Source organism: Acinonyx jubatus, chromosome B3, assembly GCF_027475565.1.
Source record: "Acinonyx jubatus isolate Ajub_Pintada_27869175 chromosome B3, VMU_Ajub_asm_v1.0, whole genome shotgun sequence".
NCBI lineage: Eukaryota > Metazoa > Chordata > Mammalia > Carnivora > Felidae > Acinonyx > Acinonyx jubatus.
Window position 1 is genome coordinate 120,297,113 of NC_069386.1, and position 17,545 is coordinate 120,314,657.

General features: G+C 42.7%; 1 long non-coding RNA gene across 2 annotated transcripts in view; it reads left to right on the forward strand.

Annotated features, from left to right (window-relative positions):
- LOC113601402 (uncharacterized) overlaps positions 1-9,157 on the forward strand; it is a 59,298-nt gene extending 50,141 nt beyond the window's left edge. The window contains exons 4-6 of one of the 2 annotated variants that reach the window (XR_008299564.1): positions 139-272; positions 4,486-4,558; positions 8,506-9,149. This is a non-coding gene — a long non-coding RNA (uncharacterized LOC113601402). Of the gene's footprint in view, positions 1-138; positions 273-4,485; positions 4,559-8,505 lie in introns of both variants that reach the window. The other variant, XR_003422653.2, reaches the window with a different exon arrangement.
- The last annotated feature ends 8,388 nt before the right edge of the window (positions 9,158-17,545 follow it).

Sequence of the window (17,545 nt, forward strand, 5' to 3'; positions counted from 1 at the left end):
CACACTCAACACTCATAGCTAACATCTTATTGAGTTTACTATGTGCCAGGTGCTTTTCAAAGTGTGCTACATGGATTAACATTTAATCTTTATAACTGTCTTATGAAGTAGGGACTACTGTTAACCTCATTTTTACAGATGTTGAAACTAAAGCAACAGACAGACAAAAGGAAATTGCCCAAAGTCACACAGGAAGTGGCAGAGGAGATTAAAACCCAGGCCATCTGATGCTAAAGTCCTCATCTAACCTTTGTGTTATCCTGCCTCTCCAGGTAGGTTTTGGTCCCTTACCCTCTCATCTGGCAGGAGCAGCAGAAGGCAGCCTCAGCAGAGACTTTAACTGGCATATGCATCTCATTCTGGGGAGCTGTCCCTGTACTCAGGGTGTTGGGGGTGTCCCAGCTTGTGATGCATCCTGATCAGGTCAGAGGTGCCATCATTCCTTTATCTTGCAGCGAGGTGGCGATTTCAGCACTTTGAGATAGATGGGGAAAAGGACTTCACGTGCCCTTTGTTCCTGTTCAAATGCAGCACCCAGACAGGGTCTAGACACTACCAGCCTTCCTGCCTCCAGCTTTGCTTCTGGAAGTGAGAACACCTGTTGTCTGAAAGGTCCTGGACTCTAGAGCTGGGCTTGGTTATACAGCGGTTGGGAGCAGACAGCGGGGTTTCCAGTGCAGTCGTTCCCACAAAATGAAGGGTACTCCATGATTTTAGTTACTTTCTTTGGTGCAGAAATTGTGGGCTGATAGTGAAATCCAATAACAACTTCAGTTTGCCTTGTTTAATATTAGAAAGTGGTATGAAAGTGACCAGGTGAATGAGAATCCAAAGAGGCATCAAAGAAGGACTTTGTAGTTACCCTCATTTTGCTTCCACACAGATGCACTTGATACTCATTGCCTGAAAATAAGGTTCACGGTCTATTGGTCTCATTTTTCCCTGAGAGAAGGGAAGACTTCCACATGGCCTCCTGGGAGATCTAAAAGCCCCATGTAGGAGATCTTCTTGAGGGCTTCTAACATACTCCCTGTCCTGGTCTTCTTGGTTTTTAAAAGAAGTTGCTGAGATTCTCTATTGCCTGCATTCTACCATGTTTGAGAACATCTGATTGTGCCCTTCATTTGAACACAGTCTTCTATAATTTGTAAGTATGTTAGACTTGCTTTCCCTTAGACCTTCATAGACTTCATAGACCTTCATAGACCTTACAAGAGTTGAATGTTTCTGTGAGAAGTCTGGAGCCAGTCTGATTGTTTTCTCTTTTGCTTATTCCATTTATTCTTTCTTTTTCTCTGAGGTCTAGTGCTTTAACTAGGATGTGTTTTCTTGAAGTCCATTATAACTTGTTTATTTTGATTATTCTTTTTCTTCAGCAACTTAACTAAGCTCTATTTTGGTATGTATTACCCTGGAATAATTGTTTTTGGTATATATGATGTACCATCTTGTTTGCTGATTCTTGCTTCATTTCAGTGAAACTTTCTTATATTATATTTCAAAACATTTCTTGATTTCTATTTTTTTTTAACTTCAGGGGCACCAATTATCCTTAAGTTTGACAGTCTTTGTCCTCTGTACCTATCATTCCCTAATTACTTCAGTCTCTGTTTTATTTTCTCCTCATGCACTGTGATTACATCAGGCTTTCCCCAATCCTGTCAGTTCTATTTTTCATCTGGGTCGATGCCATTTCATTCAGCTGCTCCTAATTTATTCAATTTGTAATACATTTATTTTAGTTTGCAATTTGTTTCTTTAGTTCTGTGACATTTCTTGTAATTTCATTTTATTGTTCTATCATGTTCTGTTTACTGATTTTATATTTTCAAGTTATTCTATAGAATAAAACTCTCATGGGGACCTAGTTCTGTTTGTTGGGTTACTTCCTCTCATACTCCAACTTAGATTAGATTGGGTTTATACTCTTTCTCTTTCCTCTTATCTGTCTCCCTGGAAAGATGGCCAGCCCCAGTGGCCCTTGTTGCTTCTGCTGAGGCCCCTGGTGTGATGGAGGGGCTTCTACTCACTGGAGCTTTTCTAGTAGCTTTACCTAGATCTGCCTCCTTACTCTCTGAGGCCATACCTCCCCAGCTGTAGGATATTGTGAGAATTCTCAGGAATCCTTGGACTCAATTACTTTCCTACATTTTACCTTGTTCAGAATAATGTAAGGAGCCAGAATATTCTTTTGTCTTTTCTTGGCTACCATTTTGGGTTTCTATGGTACAAAGTTCTCCTCCATTCTTTTTTTTGATTGCTGCTTGTGACTTTTTATTGGTTTGTTTCACTTTATTTTTTTTTTTGCTTTATTTCATTGAGTAGAGAGATTCTGTGTACTTGCTCTACTTAGATGATTCTGCCCAGAAATCTGACTTATTTTTATAATGAGAAAAAAATTGCTATATGACTATTAAAATAAAACAAAGAGATCTCAGTCATCTCTAGTTTCCTGACCAACTGTTCAAGTATACTTTTGAGTACATTAATATCTGCCTGCAAAAATAAGTTGAATAAACTCACCCATTTTAGCTTGGCTGCTTCTTTGAAAACAGACTGGGACAAATCTATAGAAAGCAAAGTTGTACCACATTTTCTCTCATTACATGAACTTTACCTTCTCAGACAGTTCTGAGACTGACTTCAGAAAGGGCATCAAGCAATGTTTAATATTTGAGTTTGCATTTCATAATATTGATCTTAACTAACATTTCTCTTCTTTTGGTGCAGAAACTTTAGGGAGTTTTTTCTTTATCCTCTGGGAAACTTCAGTTATGCTCTCAAAGCCTTTCAGATGATTAGATGAAGCTCACTCACATTACCGAGGATAGTCTTTACCTGAAGTCATCTCATGATAGATGTTAAGTACATCTACACAACACCTTCAACACAACACCTAGATTAGTGTTTGTTTGGATAACTGGGTACTGCAGCCTAGCCATGTTGACACATCAAACTAATCATCACATATGGGGTGGGCAAGTGGGACAGCAGAAAGGCAAGATAAGATATCAGAGGGGTTGATATCAGAGGGGTTGGCATATTGCTCCATCCAGAATTTAATAGGTTAAAAACATTTTCACACTCCTCCACTCCAGCAAACACGACCAACAATGAGAACACTCATATTTATATAACTCAGCAAGTGAGTTCCTTGGAAACACTCACCATAAAACTGTCCATGCGAAGGTGTACTGTGGGCAACTCCGTACGCTGTATCTCCCTGCTGGAGACTCATAATACACGTCACCATATTGAAAACCATGAGAAATCCCACAGCAAAGAAAGTTATTTGTCTTTTTTTGTTGTTGTTGTTAAATCCAGCTTTTCCCAAACTCATTTGACCATGAAACCTTTCCATTCTTTTCCTCATGTGACATCTATCAACAGAACATGCTTAGGGAAAGTCTGGCTTAATCTCCTCTCCCTAAAGTAATAGTTCATTTTGCTTGGGTACCACTGAGGTTTCCCTGATAACACACACAAAAAACCAACTTTTTCAATTGCTTGGTGCACATAAACATTTCCTGCTTTTTCGGTGTTCATGAAAAGTACAAGATTGGCTGACACAGGAAAGTGGAATTTTGCTGCTTCTGTCTTGTATATATGACAAAGTGTCTTAAGAGATAAACAATTCAAAATCATTTTCACCAACTCTGAGCAAAATGGTCTCTAGGAAAGTGTTGTTTTGCATATCACTCAACATACCACAAGGTATCCTCAGGAGCTTCAGTACCCCCGTGGGAAAGCTTGATCTTACACACTTGTGAGCTGGTACCCCAGGCAGCAGGGAGCAGTGATGCCAGCAGTGTGCAGTTGATCTCCTCCAAAAACAAATTCCTCAACTAGTTCTTGAGCATCTGCTGAAGGCTCGACACAGTGCGTGTGTGTGTGTGTGTGTGTGTGTGTGTGTGTGTGTGTGTTTGTGTGCACATGGGAATAAATAAAGAGCTAATAGTTTGAGTTAATGGACTTTTTGGGTAGGATTTGATTTAGCATGAAGGACTCCTTAAATAGTAGTACCTTAGACAAGCCTAGGGTTTATTTTTTGTGCATGTGACCTAGTCTGTAACAGCGAGAAGGGAGTTCCAAGGTGAAAGGGATCCAAGCTCTGCTTTGTCTAAGGTGTTTGTCTCATCTTATCATATAAAGTGGCTTAGAACCACATCCTCATTCTAGCTAGGAAGGAGGTGGAAATGCTGTCAAGCAGGGCACATTCTCTCTTCTTGAGATTCAACTCAGAAGTTTCATACATCACCTACTATATATCCCATAAGTCACATGGCCACATGCAGCTTCAGTGAGCGGGAGGCTGAGAAACATAACCCTTATTCCAGGTGGCCAGGAAAACCAGCAAAAAACCAAGGGTCTTGTTATTCTGAAGAATGGGAGAATGGATTCTGGGGAACAAGTAACATTCTATTCTACAGGGTTATGTAAAATGTGAAAAGACATTTATTAAGCCCTTGACTTTTTCCAAGCAAGGGTGCACCACAGGCCTTTCATTCCAAAGACTGGATAAAAAGAGGATTTGGAGTCCAAGAGCTGAGAACCACAGGTGAGTAACATTTATACTTCTGGGTGGATTGGAACCATCCTAGGATACCAAAAATTTGAGGCTAATACTCTTGACTGTTTTCAAAGTACTATCAAAGTACTTTTATTTTTAATAGCAACTTAACTTATTGCATTATAATTACTTTTGAGTGTGGATGTGTCTGCCTCCCCAATTATACTGTGTTCCTTGAGGGCGGGGACTCTGTTCTGTGTCTGACTCATGGTAGGTACTTAGTAAACATTGGCTGAATCCAGTGTGGGGAGTTAACACCCACTCCCATTCCCCCTCCTGACTCCAAAATGACCTGAACTCTGAACTTCTCTTGTGAATTAATTAGAAGAACTGGGCGGGGGGAGAATCCAAATATTAGCTGGAGATTTGGATTCATGGCATAAAGTCTATTCTTGGGATCCCTGGCTGTTGGCTGCTCGCTTACTGAATTTAACTTCATATGGGGAATATCTGCTCTAGCTTCTGGGTACCACCCATTCTGGCTATCCGTTACCACGTCTCAAACTACCCCAAAACTTAGTGGCATGAAATAACTGTTATGCTCAAGGACTCTGCTGGTCAGGAATTTGGAAAAGGGACTGTGGGGATGGTTCACTTCTGTTCCCCAAAGTCAGGGCTTCAGCTGGGAGACTCAGGCTGACTCAGCACCTGGGGGCTGGAATTATCTGAAGGTTTCCTTGCTCTTATGTCTGACAATGGATGTTGGCTGTGACCTTCACTGGGGCGGTTGCCAGAACATCTACACGTGGTCTCTCCTTGTAACTTGGGCTTTCTCACAGCCCAGTGACTGGGCTCCAATGGTGAGCTTCACAAAAGATAAAGCCAGGTAGAAACTGTATTGCCATAGTTCAAACTTAACTTGGGAAGTCATGCAGCATCATTTCTGCCATATTTTGTTCTTTGTGGCAATCAGAAAGGGACTGCCGAGATCAAGAGGAGAAGAAATAGATTCTACCTCTTGATGGGGTGGTGATGGTGGGAAGGTTCTGCAAAGGGCATGAGGGATTGTAAATATAGGTGCAGCTATTTTTTGGGAAATACTTTATCTGATGGGTTCATCCAGAGGACTGAAGAGTGAGGATTCTCAGATTCACGGAGGACTTCTGGCAGGATGATGCCATCAGCCTTCTTCCAGATGGGCCCAAGAAGAGCCAGGAGCGTTGGCAAAATCTCTGCATCCCCCTGGCATCCTGACAAGCAGCATGGGGTGGTGGAAATCTCCAAGTGGGAGTCAAGAGGTGATCTGATTATTGTGTGATATAGGATAGGCTACTTAATCCATCTGAGCTTCAGTTTCCCCTATCTGACAGATGAGAAGTTTGGATTAGATTCATTGTTTTCTAATCCCTTATAGGAGGGAAGGATTTTTCTCCTTTTAAAATTTGTATTACTTCCAGGGCGACTGACTGGCTCAGTTGGTACAGCATGTGACTCGATCTCAGGGTTGTGAGTTTGAGCCCCATGTTGGGCATGGAGACTACTTTAAAAAAAGAGAAAACAAATAAATTTGTATTATTTCCAAATAAAAGTTTAGGGGAACCCAATATATGAGCTGGATAAAGGTCATTGAAAGGGGTTTTGGGGGATACCTATGCCCACTTATTCCTTCCCACTCCTTGAGGATTCTCCATGGAAACTCAGTGCTCCTCAGAGAACATTTGGAAAATCTTTGGACCAGGATGTTTCCTGAGGGTCTCTAGGATGGGGTTGGGTGAGAGAGGAAAGACCCCTCAACCATCTCTCAGATTTTCCTCAGAGTAGTTTGTTTCCTTCCTGCTCCCTGTTTGAGTCCCCATGGCCACCTGTCAGCCATCTGACACTGAATTAAGTAAGTGTCTAGCAGGTGATCTGGATGAGCCAAAGTCCCACAAGTACCTGGGGGAAGCACTATTTAAAGAACTGGGGTATCTACTGGTATTGTTTGAATTTGAAGCCCTTACAGCCTGTAATTTGTGCTGGACCAGCCTAGTATGGGGAGAGATTGGGACTCTATGCCAATGGTGGTCCCACATTTCCACCTTTGGGGCCTCAGCTGGTGACTCAGGGTGACCCTGCAGTTAAGAGGTGCCCTGGGTTGGCTCTCATGGTCCTTTGTCTTCTCTGCTGCTCCTGTCCGCTTTTCCACCGCTGTCCCTCCATCTGTCCCCTCCCTTCCCCCTTCCCAGCCCACTCCCACCCCCACTTTTTCTCTCCCACATTCTCTGCTCCCTATCTTTGTCTCTCCATCCTGTTCTCTCTTTAAAGAAAAAAAAAATACACAGAGCGATTAGATTTGCAAATGAGCGGGCAGGAAACTGGGAACAAAGGGAACCAGAGCCGAAGAGGGAGCAGGTATAATTACTGTAATTAACTCAAGCAGCAGGGACACATCCCCTAGTCAGTGGTTGCTGTGAGGCACTGCAGGGGAGGCTGAGGGGAACTGGGGGCCCCAGGAAACTCAGACGGCTCCCTGCTCCCTGGGGCTTAGGCATCGTCTTGCCTCCCCCCCCCCCAAGCTCCACCTGGAGCAGGGGGGCGGGGTGCTGTGCCAGGTTCCATCTCACCCCCTGTCCTGGCCTCACAGAAGCAGGGAGGAGAGGATCCAGGCTCAGAGGACATGATATGGTCTCTTGCCCAGCACAGTGGAGCCAGAGAACAAAGCCCCTCTCTCATCTCTTAACTGGACACTTAGCTCTTTATCTGCTTTAGGACAGCCTGAGAGCCTGCTCTGCCTAGCTGGGATCCAACCATTTCTAGAGGCTTTGGAAGGGAACACGTCTCCAATCCCATGAAACTGTCATTTCTGTGTCCCCAAGCATCCCCAAGTATACACCTCTTGAGGCCTTTCAGGGCACCTTTGCAGCCTTACCTTTCACCACTGCCCCTCATCACTCCATCCTCTAGCCAGGTTTGACCGTGGGCGGCACCCTGAACATGCCCACGTTCTTCTATTTCCGTGCCTTCACATGTGAGGCAGTCCCTTTCTTGTGGTGCTGTACTTTTCTCAAATGCCAGTTGGTAAAAAAGTTATCCACCTTTTGAGGTATGATTGAAACTAAAGCTGCTTCTCCAAAGTCTATACTTATCTCATCCTTCACAGAAGGCCATAGCCCTTGTCTCTTTTATGGACCTCACCTCACTGTACTCCTGATCTCCTTTACTTTGAGGAAGGCAGATAGACCCTGGCTTAGGATTCCTGGGGCTTAACAGCAACCGTCTTTGGGGCTCTGTGTCAGTAAGACCCCTTTCTCTTGTCAGTAACAGAAACCCCAACTCAAATCGGCATAAACAAAAAAGGAAATTTGTTAGTTGGAATAACTAAAAATTCTGGGGATGTTTGAAGGTATGGCTGCATCCAGGAACTGAAACATCAGATCTCTCTCCCTCCTGTCCCTTTTCCTCAGTGTGGGTTTCACTCTCAGGCCCCTCTACAGCATGACCCCTAGGATCTCCAGGCTAATAACATTCCTAGAGCCAGCCATCCTGGGGAATTTTTCCTTCCTAATGTTCCAGCACACACCTGAGATTGAGTCTCATTGGGTTGGATTGGGTCCAGAGCCAGTCATTGGGTTGGGGGAAATGAAACCGAGTGGTTGGCCAGGCTGGCCTCAAGTGATCCCTGATGGAATCTGAGGGAGAAGTCAGGCCAGTCCTGTCCAAACTACATGGTTCCCAATGGGGAGGAGTGGTTCCTTAAAAGAAGATAGAAGGACATAATAGTGATGCTGCACAGGTGGAAACAGCAGGTATCTGCCACTGACAGAGCACCCAGGTGAGGGCCCAGCTCCTAGAAATATCCTTTCATTTTTATACTCAACCCATCCTTCAATACCCAACCCATGTCCACCAGCCCCATGATGCCTCCTCACCTGCTCTAGGGGCCCAGAGTCTGTACCACTTCCCAGGCACACACCTTCATCCTGCCTTTTCATGATCTTTGTTTTCATTTGTTATAGCCTCATTGGAGCAACAAGATTATAGACCCATTGAGAGCAGGGATGTGGCCATTCTTGTGTACCTCCTCCCACCCTGCTACAGCCCTGGACAACAGTCCAGTGACCCAGACAACACTCCAGTGAGCCAAGCATAGAATGCAAGTCTTCTCCACGCCTGTGAACTGGCTGGGTCACTTACCAGTGTGTGACCTTGGGCGTCCCCTGATCTCTCAACTTCCTTATCTGGAAGCTGGGGCTATGAACACACCTGTTTTACGGAACCATGACAAATAAAGGAGATACTATGCGCAGAAGTACCTCGCACTCTCTTCCCAGCTAAGCCCAGGCTGTCTTCCTCCAATTACATAATTGGGTATTTAATTACCACTGAGGTAGGAAACAAGAGTTCACCTTCCTTATTTCTGTGATGCTGGCCTCTGCTTCCCTAGACATTTTTGTTCTCCTTGGCCAACTCCCCTTACTTTATCATCTACCTTTTAAATGTATGCTTGTACAAGGCAGCAGAGTGTGGGGTCAATAGCATAGGGCGAGGCTTAGGTTGCCACCATTCCAGTTGTAATTATACCACCTGCTAGAGTATAACCTCAGGCAAGTGACTTAACCTTCCAGTGACTCAGTTCCTTAACATTGAAATGAAAAATCACAATAATATCTACTTCATGGGGCTGGATTGAATAGATTAATTTGTGTAAAGCACTCAGGACAGGACTTGGTGGGGAGTAAGGACTATAAGAATGTTCACTATTATTCCCATTTTAATGTTTGAAACTGAAATACGTTATTGGCATTAGGTCCAGTCAGTTCTTTCTCTCAAAACTTCTCAAATTCATTCTTTCACTCCTTCCCATCCCTACTAATTTCTTCATTAAGTCCCTCATAATTCCAAGCATGGATTTCTCCCACATCTGCCTGGTTAGTCTCGCCTACCTGTTTTGTGTTTTCATCTATTCTCTGTACAAAAATCTGATCATATTCCTCTCTTGATGTAAGTCTTTAAATGGCACCCTGTAACAATTAGCATACAAAGTTTGTATATATATAAGTTTATTTTTGAGAGAGCACAAGTGGGGAAGGAGCAGAGAGAGAGGGAGACACAGAATCCGAAGCAGGCTCCAGGCTCTGAGCTGTCAGCACAGAGCCCGACATGGGGCTGGAACTCGCAAATTGCGAGATCGTGACCTGAGCCTAAGTTGGCGCTCAATGGACAGAGCCACCCAGGCGTGTCCCCCCACCCCTTGCTTACTTTTTCAACCACATCTCTCTCTGCTGTCCCTCCTGTTTGTCCCCCTCCCCCAAGCATATCTATTTTCTCTCACCTCTTTGTCTAGAATGCTTTTACTTTCTCTTTTCTCATGGCCACTTCTTCAGCATTCACTGAGCCCCAATTTAGGCATCACCTCCTCACAAAGGCTTTCTGGATGTCCAGCCTGTTCCTCCCCAGGATGCTCTCTGGATGTCTCACGTAGAGCACCCTGGGAATATTTCTGTCCCAGAAGCTGTTGCTTTGCATAAGTGTCTCCTCCACTAGAGTATACACTTCCGGGGGTCAGGGCCTCATATTTGAATGCCTAGCTCCAGGCACAGTTTCTGGCACTTCATGTGGGCTCAGTGCTTGTTGAATGAATTGAATAATGATAACCCCTACTGAATTTGCCAGTCCTCTTCTGGTTCTGGTAACAGAAACTGGCTTTAGGTATGGCTGGAACCCAGTACTCAAGTGACATCATCAGGACCACATCTGTCTCCATCTCTAGGCTTTGCTTCTTTTGCCTCTCAAGCTGGTTCCCTGAAAATGACCAGTGGCAGCTTCAGCCAACTCACTTAGCAACCCAGTGAAAAACCAGCATCTCTGTCTCAATATTTCAGCAAAAGCCTCCATACCACTCTCATTAGACCAATTACTTGCTGTTCCAGGGGCATGAAATGTGGTCATAGGTTGGAAATAACTGAAATGCATCTCTTACAGTTCTAGTTCTGGAGGGTGAGAAGTCCAAGATCAAGGTACCAACAGAGTCAGTGTCTGGTGGGACCTGCTTCCAGGTTCATAGAAGGCACCTTTCCACCATTACCACGTATGGCAGATTAGGCGAGGGAGCTCTCTAGGGTCCCTTTTATAAGGTCACTACTCCCATTTTTGAGGGCTTCTCCTCATGATCTAGTCACCTCCCAAAGGCTTTACCTTCTAATGCCATAGTAATACGTCTGTTCTTGGAGCTGGGGAATGGCATCATGGTCACATGGGTGAGTGGGGCATGTGTGTTTCCCAAAAGAAAAATGGGATGCTTTGGCCAGAAATATGGGTCATGGGGAAGCAAAACCAACATCTGTACAGAAGTGCCAGGTGCTGCTTGTGTTTTTATAAACATGTCAGTTAATATTCATAATGATTCAAAGAAATCCATCCCACTACGAGGACACATAGTGGTTGAGCGACTTGCTGGGATTTATATAGCTCATAGGAAATGGAGTCAAGTTCTCACCCTGACAGTCTGACTCCAGAGACTTCCCCCTTTAAAAAGTTTTTAGGGGCGCCTGGGTGGCTCAGTCGGTTAAGCGTCCGACTTCGGCTCAGGTCATGATCTCGAGGTCCGTGAGTTCGAGCCCCGCATCGGGCTCTGTGCTGACAGCTCAGAGCCTAGAGTCTGTTTCGGATTCTGTGTCTCCCTCTCTCTCTGACCCTCCCCCATTCATGCTGTCTCTCCCTGTCTCAAAATAAATAAATGTTTAAAAAAAGTTTTTAAAAAGGAGTGCTTACATACAGTAAAAATTTGAAAGAATGTAAAAAGTTATACAGTGAACAGGCAGGTTCACTTCAAGCCTTGACCCTGAGGCCCAATCTCCCCCTTCCTGACCCCAATCATCCACCCAGAGGCCCTACTTTTATGCTTTATTATGCCGGTCACAATAGCCTCTGGTCTAGGGCTAACGTGTTCCCACTTCTGAGGGTTTTGCCTCATGCTCCATGGATTATGTGGTCTTTCCACTTTGCGTGGTTGGGAACAGAAACCATCTCCACCCCCATGTGAAGTAGGGACATTGTTGGGCTTACTGCTTTGCAGTGGGTCTTCCCAGCTTCTGGTGGCTTCTCACGTGTGTGATGACCATAGTCAGGCCACAATTAGAGGGGACCCCTCTGCAAATTGCTGGAGTCTCTCTTCTCTGACACTCTTCCCTGGCAATCTGGCTGCTTTGCCACCCTGAATGCCATCTCGGTCTCTTGAATTCAGGAAGAACATCAGGCTGTATGCTTCGGGTCCTCCTCCCTGGTTGGTGGCCAGAAATGACCCGCCAGCAGTAAGCTGGGGCAGTTTAGGACTCGCCTTCTTCTTCTTCCTCCTCTCAGACATCAGTGACCCTTCCCACACTGTCTGCTGCTCAATATTTAAAACCATTGCTTAATTTTGTCTGTTTTTTTGTAAGAGCTATTTAAGGAAGTAGGGTAAATTTGGTTGGATGGAGTCTCTAGTACTCTCTCATGGCCAGAAGTAGTGCTACTTTTATCGTTTTTTCTTTTTTTGTGTGTGTGAATCCTTCCAGTGATAGGCTATGCATAAACAAGCATTTATATCCCCTCTTCTTTATACATACCTTTGTGTACCTTTGCTACACACTGTTGTGCACCTTACTTCTGTCACTTATCATCCTACAGGTCATTTTATATAGACTGACCTCATTTTCTTAAAAGGCAGAGTCTGCACTCCTAACCCCTACACTATTCTGCCTCAGTGAATGACAGCTGAGCTATTAGTGGCTATAATTGATGCTCGGTAAATAGTTGACGAGTTGAATAAATTATGGCAAAACTGCACACAGGTGGCTGGACTCATGTTCTGATGATGGGAGGAAACAGGATGCTCCATATTCAGTTTGGGGTCCTGAGTATTCCAGACTCTTCTGTTCTCTTCTCCCACTTCTCGGAAGAGTTTCCCCTCATCTGGTCTACGGTAGGCTGAGACATATTTAAACCTCGGGTCTTGTCTCTTCTCTCCCATTTCATAAGAATTCAGTTTATACCACAAAACCACACTGGTTCTATAAAAGAAATACACCTGTACCCATTCTGGGAGACACTGTATGATGATATGCAGTGTGCCTGGGTTGCTAGTGCCTGCCATCCAGAAGCTCAGTAAATGCTCTTTGGATGAACTTGGGATTAATTTGTATCTTGTGCAGTTGAAATCTAGCTGCCCCCATCACCCCACAGAAAAGTCCTCATTGTCTAACATCTAGTTAGGACCTGTCAAAGATGAGTATATAGAGATATTCACTGGCTCATTATTTATAAAAGTAAAGCTTTGGAAATCACTAAACGTTCATGGCAACAGAACAATTAAGTGGTGAAAGATTAGCATATAGCATTAGTATTGTCTTAGTCTGTGTGGGCTGCTATAACAAAAATACCAGGGACTCAGCAGCTTATAAACAAAAGTTTATTTTGCCCAGTTCTGGAGGCTGGGAAGTCTAAAACTAAGGTGCTGGCAGATTCCGTATCTGGTGAGACCCACTTCTTGGTTCATAGATGGATATCTGCTTGACACATCCTCACATGGTGGCGGTAGTGGGGGGCAAGGGAGCTCTCTGGGGTCTCTTTTATAAGGGCACTAATCCCATCCATAGGACTCCACTCTCATGACCTAATTCCTCCCAAAGATCCTACCTCTCAATACCATCACCTTGGGGGTAGAATTTAACATATGAATAGGGGAGGACAAACATTCAATCTGTAGCAAGTATTTAGCTCTTAAAAATATGTATGTGTGTGTGTATAGGTTAACCTGGCTCCCTCAACTGACTCTTTCCCTTACCGTGGTTTTTGGAAGCATGAGACCCAAGTTCACTATTTGTCACCTATTCTGATTCTCACAGCAACCTCATAACATTGCTTATTTGCCTCAATTTCTACAGAACAACTAGTTCCAGGCCATATGCATGTATGGAGGAAATCGGATGTAAGTTCAGGTCCTCCTGACTCTAAAACCTGAACTCCAGCTGCCCGTGAGGTTAGAACATTGTTCCCAAAGTGTGGTCTGCAGAACTCCACTCCTACTGAATGTTACAAGGAAATATCCCCTGTTCTCAGGGGATATTTGCTTTTGTTCTTGAGGTATTTGCATTTCTGTTGTGATCTCAAGTGATTTGCGGCTTACACAGTAGTTTCTAGCATCTGCCTGTGGTTGGAAGAGTTTTTTTTTGATAGATGGTGGCTGGATTGATACCTTGGAATTATTCTAGATTCAGTACTTGATAGGAGTATTAGGTGGCCCTTTCTACAAACTGCGTGGGTCATAGAAATTTGGAATATCAAAGTGAGAAGGACTTTAGAGAGAATAATTTAGGCCTACCCCTTCATTTTACAAATGAGGAAACTGAGGCATGGGGAGAACTACCTTATCAAACCACTTGGTTTGGCGGAGGGAGGGCTAGAACCTGGGGCCTAGGCCTCCTGACTCTTAGCGCTCTTTCTTCCTTCTGTGAATAGTAGAACTATTTTGTAAAATTTCTGGCAGTCAATTAGTGGTTTTATATATATTCTGCCCGTTGCCGCTTCTCTCTGTTTTAGTTTGTGTTCTTACTCTGTCTCAGGGCCTCTTCCTGATTGTGTTTGAGGTCATAGTGAGATGGCAGGTGGACCCCATAGAAAAGGGGACTAGAAAATTGAGCAGAAGGAGGCTTAGGGTATAGGGTTGTGGCCTAGCATCAACTCTGATAGGGATAACTGCACATGATTACACATTGGATTTGTGACTGAAAAACTGTGTGTACAGGTGAGACTTTACCATTGAGTTATATCAGGGTTATATCAGAGAGTCCTGAGTTATATCAGTTGTATCAGTATCCTGAGTTATATGAGTTATATCAGCTAGTCCTATTTAAAGAACTATCCTATTTAAAGACTATCAAGAACACCCTTTGCCTTATCCGTTCTATTTCAAGAAATTTATCTTATAAAGACGTGCCTAGGGATCTTTTAAAACAAACATTGTATACAATAACAAAAGACAATAAACAACTTAAATATCCACTGATGGGGGATGGTTATAAAACCTATGGTACACACATGCAGTTGAGAACTGCACAGTCATGAGACACAATAGGACAGACTGTATGGGCTGACATCGTGCAACCTATAAGATATATCAAGTGAAAAAATAAGGTGTGTGCATGTCTTGGTTTGGGGTCCCTTGAAAGCAGAGCCTCAAACAGAGACTTGGGTGCAGGTGGTTTATTTGGGAAATAACCCCAGAAAAAATCAGTGAGAGGGTGAAGACAGCGAGATAGAAAATGCAAAAATGACAAACAACCCCCCCCAGCCCCCCCAAAACAAAAAAACCCACCCAAGTTGTATTATGAGTTGCTGCTATAGGTAAAGGCAGCCTAAGTCCAGACCTTTGGAAAACACACAGAATGCCTGTCTCCCAGAATTGCCTATCTGTTGGCAAGAAGGAAGACTGGGGCGTTTATTAACTAAACCCATCCTGTATTAGTTGGGGTGTTCCAGGGATTTAACTCCTGTTGCTTAAGGCTGCCTCTCCGGGTCGGCTGACTAGGCTCCTGTGACTTTGGAGAAAGTGGTAGTGTTCAAGGTGGGACTCTTGTCAGTGTACAAGGAAGAGACTGACCATGGGAGTTGCAGCAGAAATCAGAGGTGGTCTAAGGGAATATTAGGCACCAAAAAGCATCTGCTATAATAGAAATATGTCTACTTGTATATAAACAAAGTATATGTGTGCATTTGTGTGCATATATCTATATAAATATCCACATACAAATACCAGTGTAGAGGTGTATACACATATACACACAGTTTTTGAATAAGGCATGAAATCACTGGAGATTACCTTTGGGTAGAGAGATGGGGTATTTGGAGGTCTGGACATTTGATGGAAGTGTACTAATTTTTCAGTGTTTACTTGCTGTTTTTTAACCATATGAATATATTTTTTTAACAATGTTTTAATTTTATTGAGGTATAACTTACATATAATAAAGTGTACCTATTTTAAGTGTGCACTTTAATAAATTTCCTTGAGTGTATGCACCCACACAACCCCCCCCAAAGTCAAGACATAGAATGTGTCCATCAAGTCCCCACTGGCTTTTTACAGTACATCCCCTCCTCTTGATCATTTTTTACGTCGATATTTTGTTCCTTTTTAACACTGAGCTATATTCTGTTGTAGGGATATTACACAATTTATTCACCATTCACCTTTTGATGGACTTGCAGATTGTTGTCTACTTTTGAGTTCTTATGAATAAAAGCCATCATGAAAAAGTTATGAACACTTGCAAGCAGTCTTTGTGCAGACCTACATTCACATTTTTCTTATGTAAATTTACCTAAAGGATTGCTGGGTCAGATACTATGTGAATATTTAACTTTATGAGAAATCACTGAATTTTTCCAAGTGCTGTATTATTTTGCATTTCTACCAACAAAGTATGAGATTTCTAGTTGATCTACACCCTTGCCAACACTTGGTATGGTTTCTCTTTTTAATTTTAGCTATGCTAGTGGGTGGTAGTAGTATCTGGGAGTTTTAATTTGCCTTTCCCCAATGACGATGATGTTGAGCATACTTTTCATTTGTATGTCCGCTACTTATATTTTTTTCTTCTGTGAAGTGTCTGTTCAAGGTTTTTTTTTTTTTGCCTATTTTTGAGTTAATATTTTATTATTAAGCTAGAAGAGTTTTTTTTATATATTCCAAATATAAGCCTTTTGACAGATACATGTATTACAAATATTTTTTTCTGCATTTTCTTTTTGTTTGTTTTTAATGCTGTTCTTCAAAGAATAGGAAACTTTAAATTTGATATAGTCCAATTTATCAAATTTTTTCCCTTTTGGAATAAGTGCTTTTTGTGTATTGTCTAAGAATTATTTGCCTATACTAAGATCATAATATTTTCCTTCTCTGCTTTCTTCTAGAATTTTTTAGTTTAGCATTTATATTTAGGCCAGTGATCAATATTAAGGTATTTTTGTGTATAGTGTAAGGCAATGTTCAAGGTTATTTTCTTCCTGGGATATTCAATTGTCCTGGCAACATTTGTTGAAAAATTTGCCCCATTGGATTTCTTTGGCATTTTTGTCAAAAATTAATTGACCATATATGAGTGGGCCTATTTCTGGACTCTTTGTTCTGTTCCATTGATCTATATGTCTATCCTATGTTAATAGCACACTGTCTTTATTATTGTAGCTTTATGGTAAATCTTAAAATAGTGTAGTTCTTACACTATTTTAGGCTGCAGTGTAGGAGGTAGTCTAAGTCCTCCAACTTTGTTCTTCTTTTCAAAGTTGTTTTGGCTATTTTAAGTTCTTAACATTTACATACAAATTTCACTATCAGTTTGTCAATCTCTATTAAGAAAAAACCTGGTGGCATTGTGATTCAGATTACACTGAATCCCAATACATTGAAAAGTATTGACATCTTAATAATATTGAGTCTTTCAATCCATAAACATTGTATATATCTTTACTTATTTAGGCCTTCTTTAGATATTTCAGTAATTATTTTGTCATTTCAGTGGAGAGGTTTAGCACATATTTTGTTAAATTTATCCAGAAGTGTTTTATGTCTTTTGATGCTATTATAAGTGGTATTTGTGGTAGCCAGCCTCCAGATTGGCCTGAAATGCTCCTTCCCTCCTGGTATTCATGCGCTTGTATAGAACCCCTCACCCTCCACACACTTTGTACCAGGGTTGATCTGTGTGACCGAGAGAGTATGACAGAAGTGACAGGAGGCCACTGCTGAGACTAAGTGATCAAAGGCATTACAGCTGTTTCATTGCTCTCTCTTGTATTGCTTGCTCTGAAATACATTGGAGCAGATCTATTGGAAGGTCCAACGTGGTGAAGAAATGAGACCTTCATAAAGGAGAAACTGAGGCCTCTACCAGCAAGACGTGAATGAGTGATCTTGGAAGTAGATCTTTCAGATGAGTGCAGCCCTGGCTAACATCTTGATGACAACCTCCTGAGAGACCCCGAGCTATGCTGCCCCCTGAAACTGCTCCCTGATTCCTG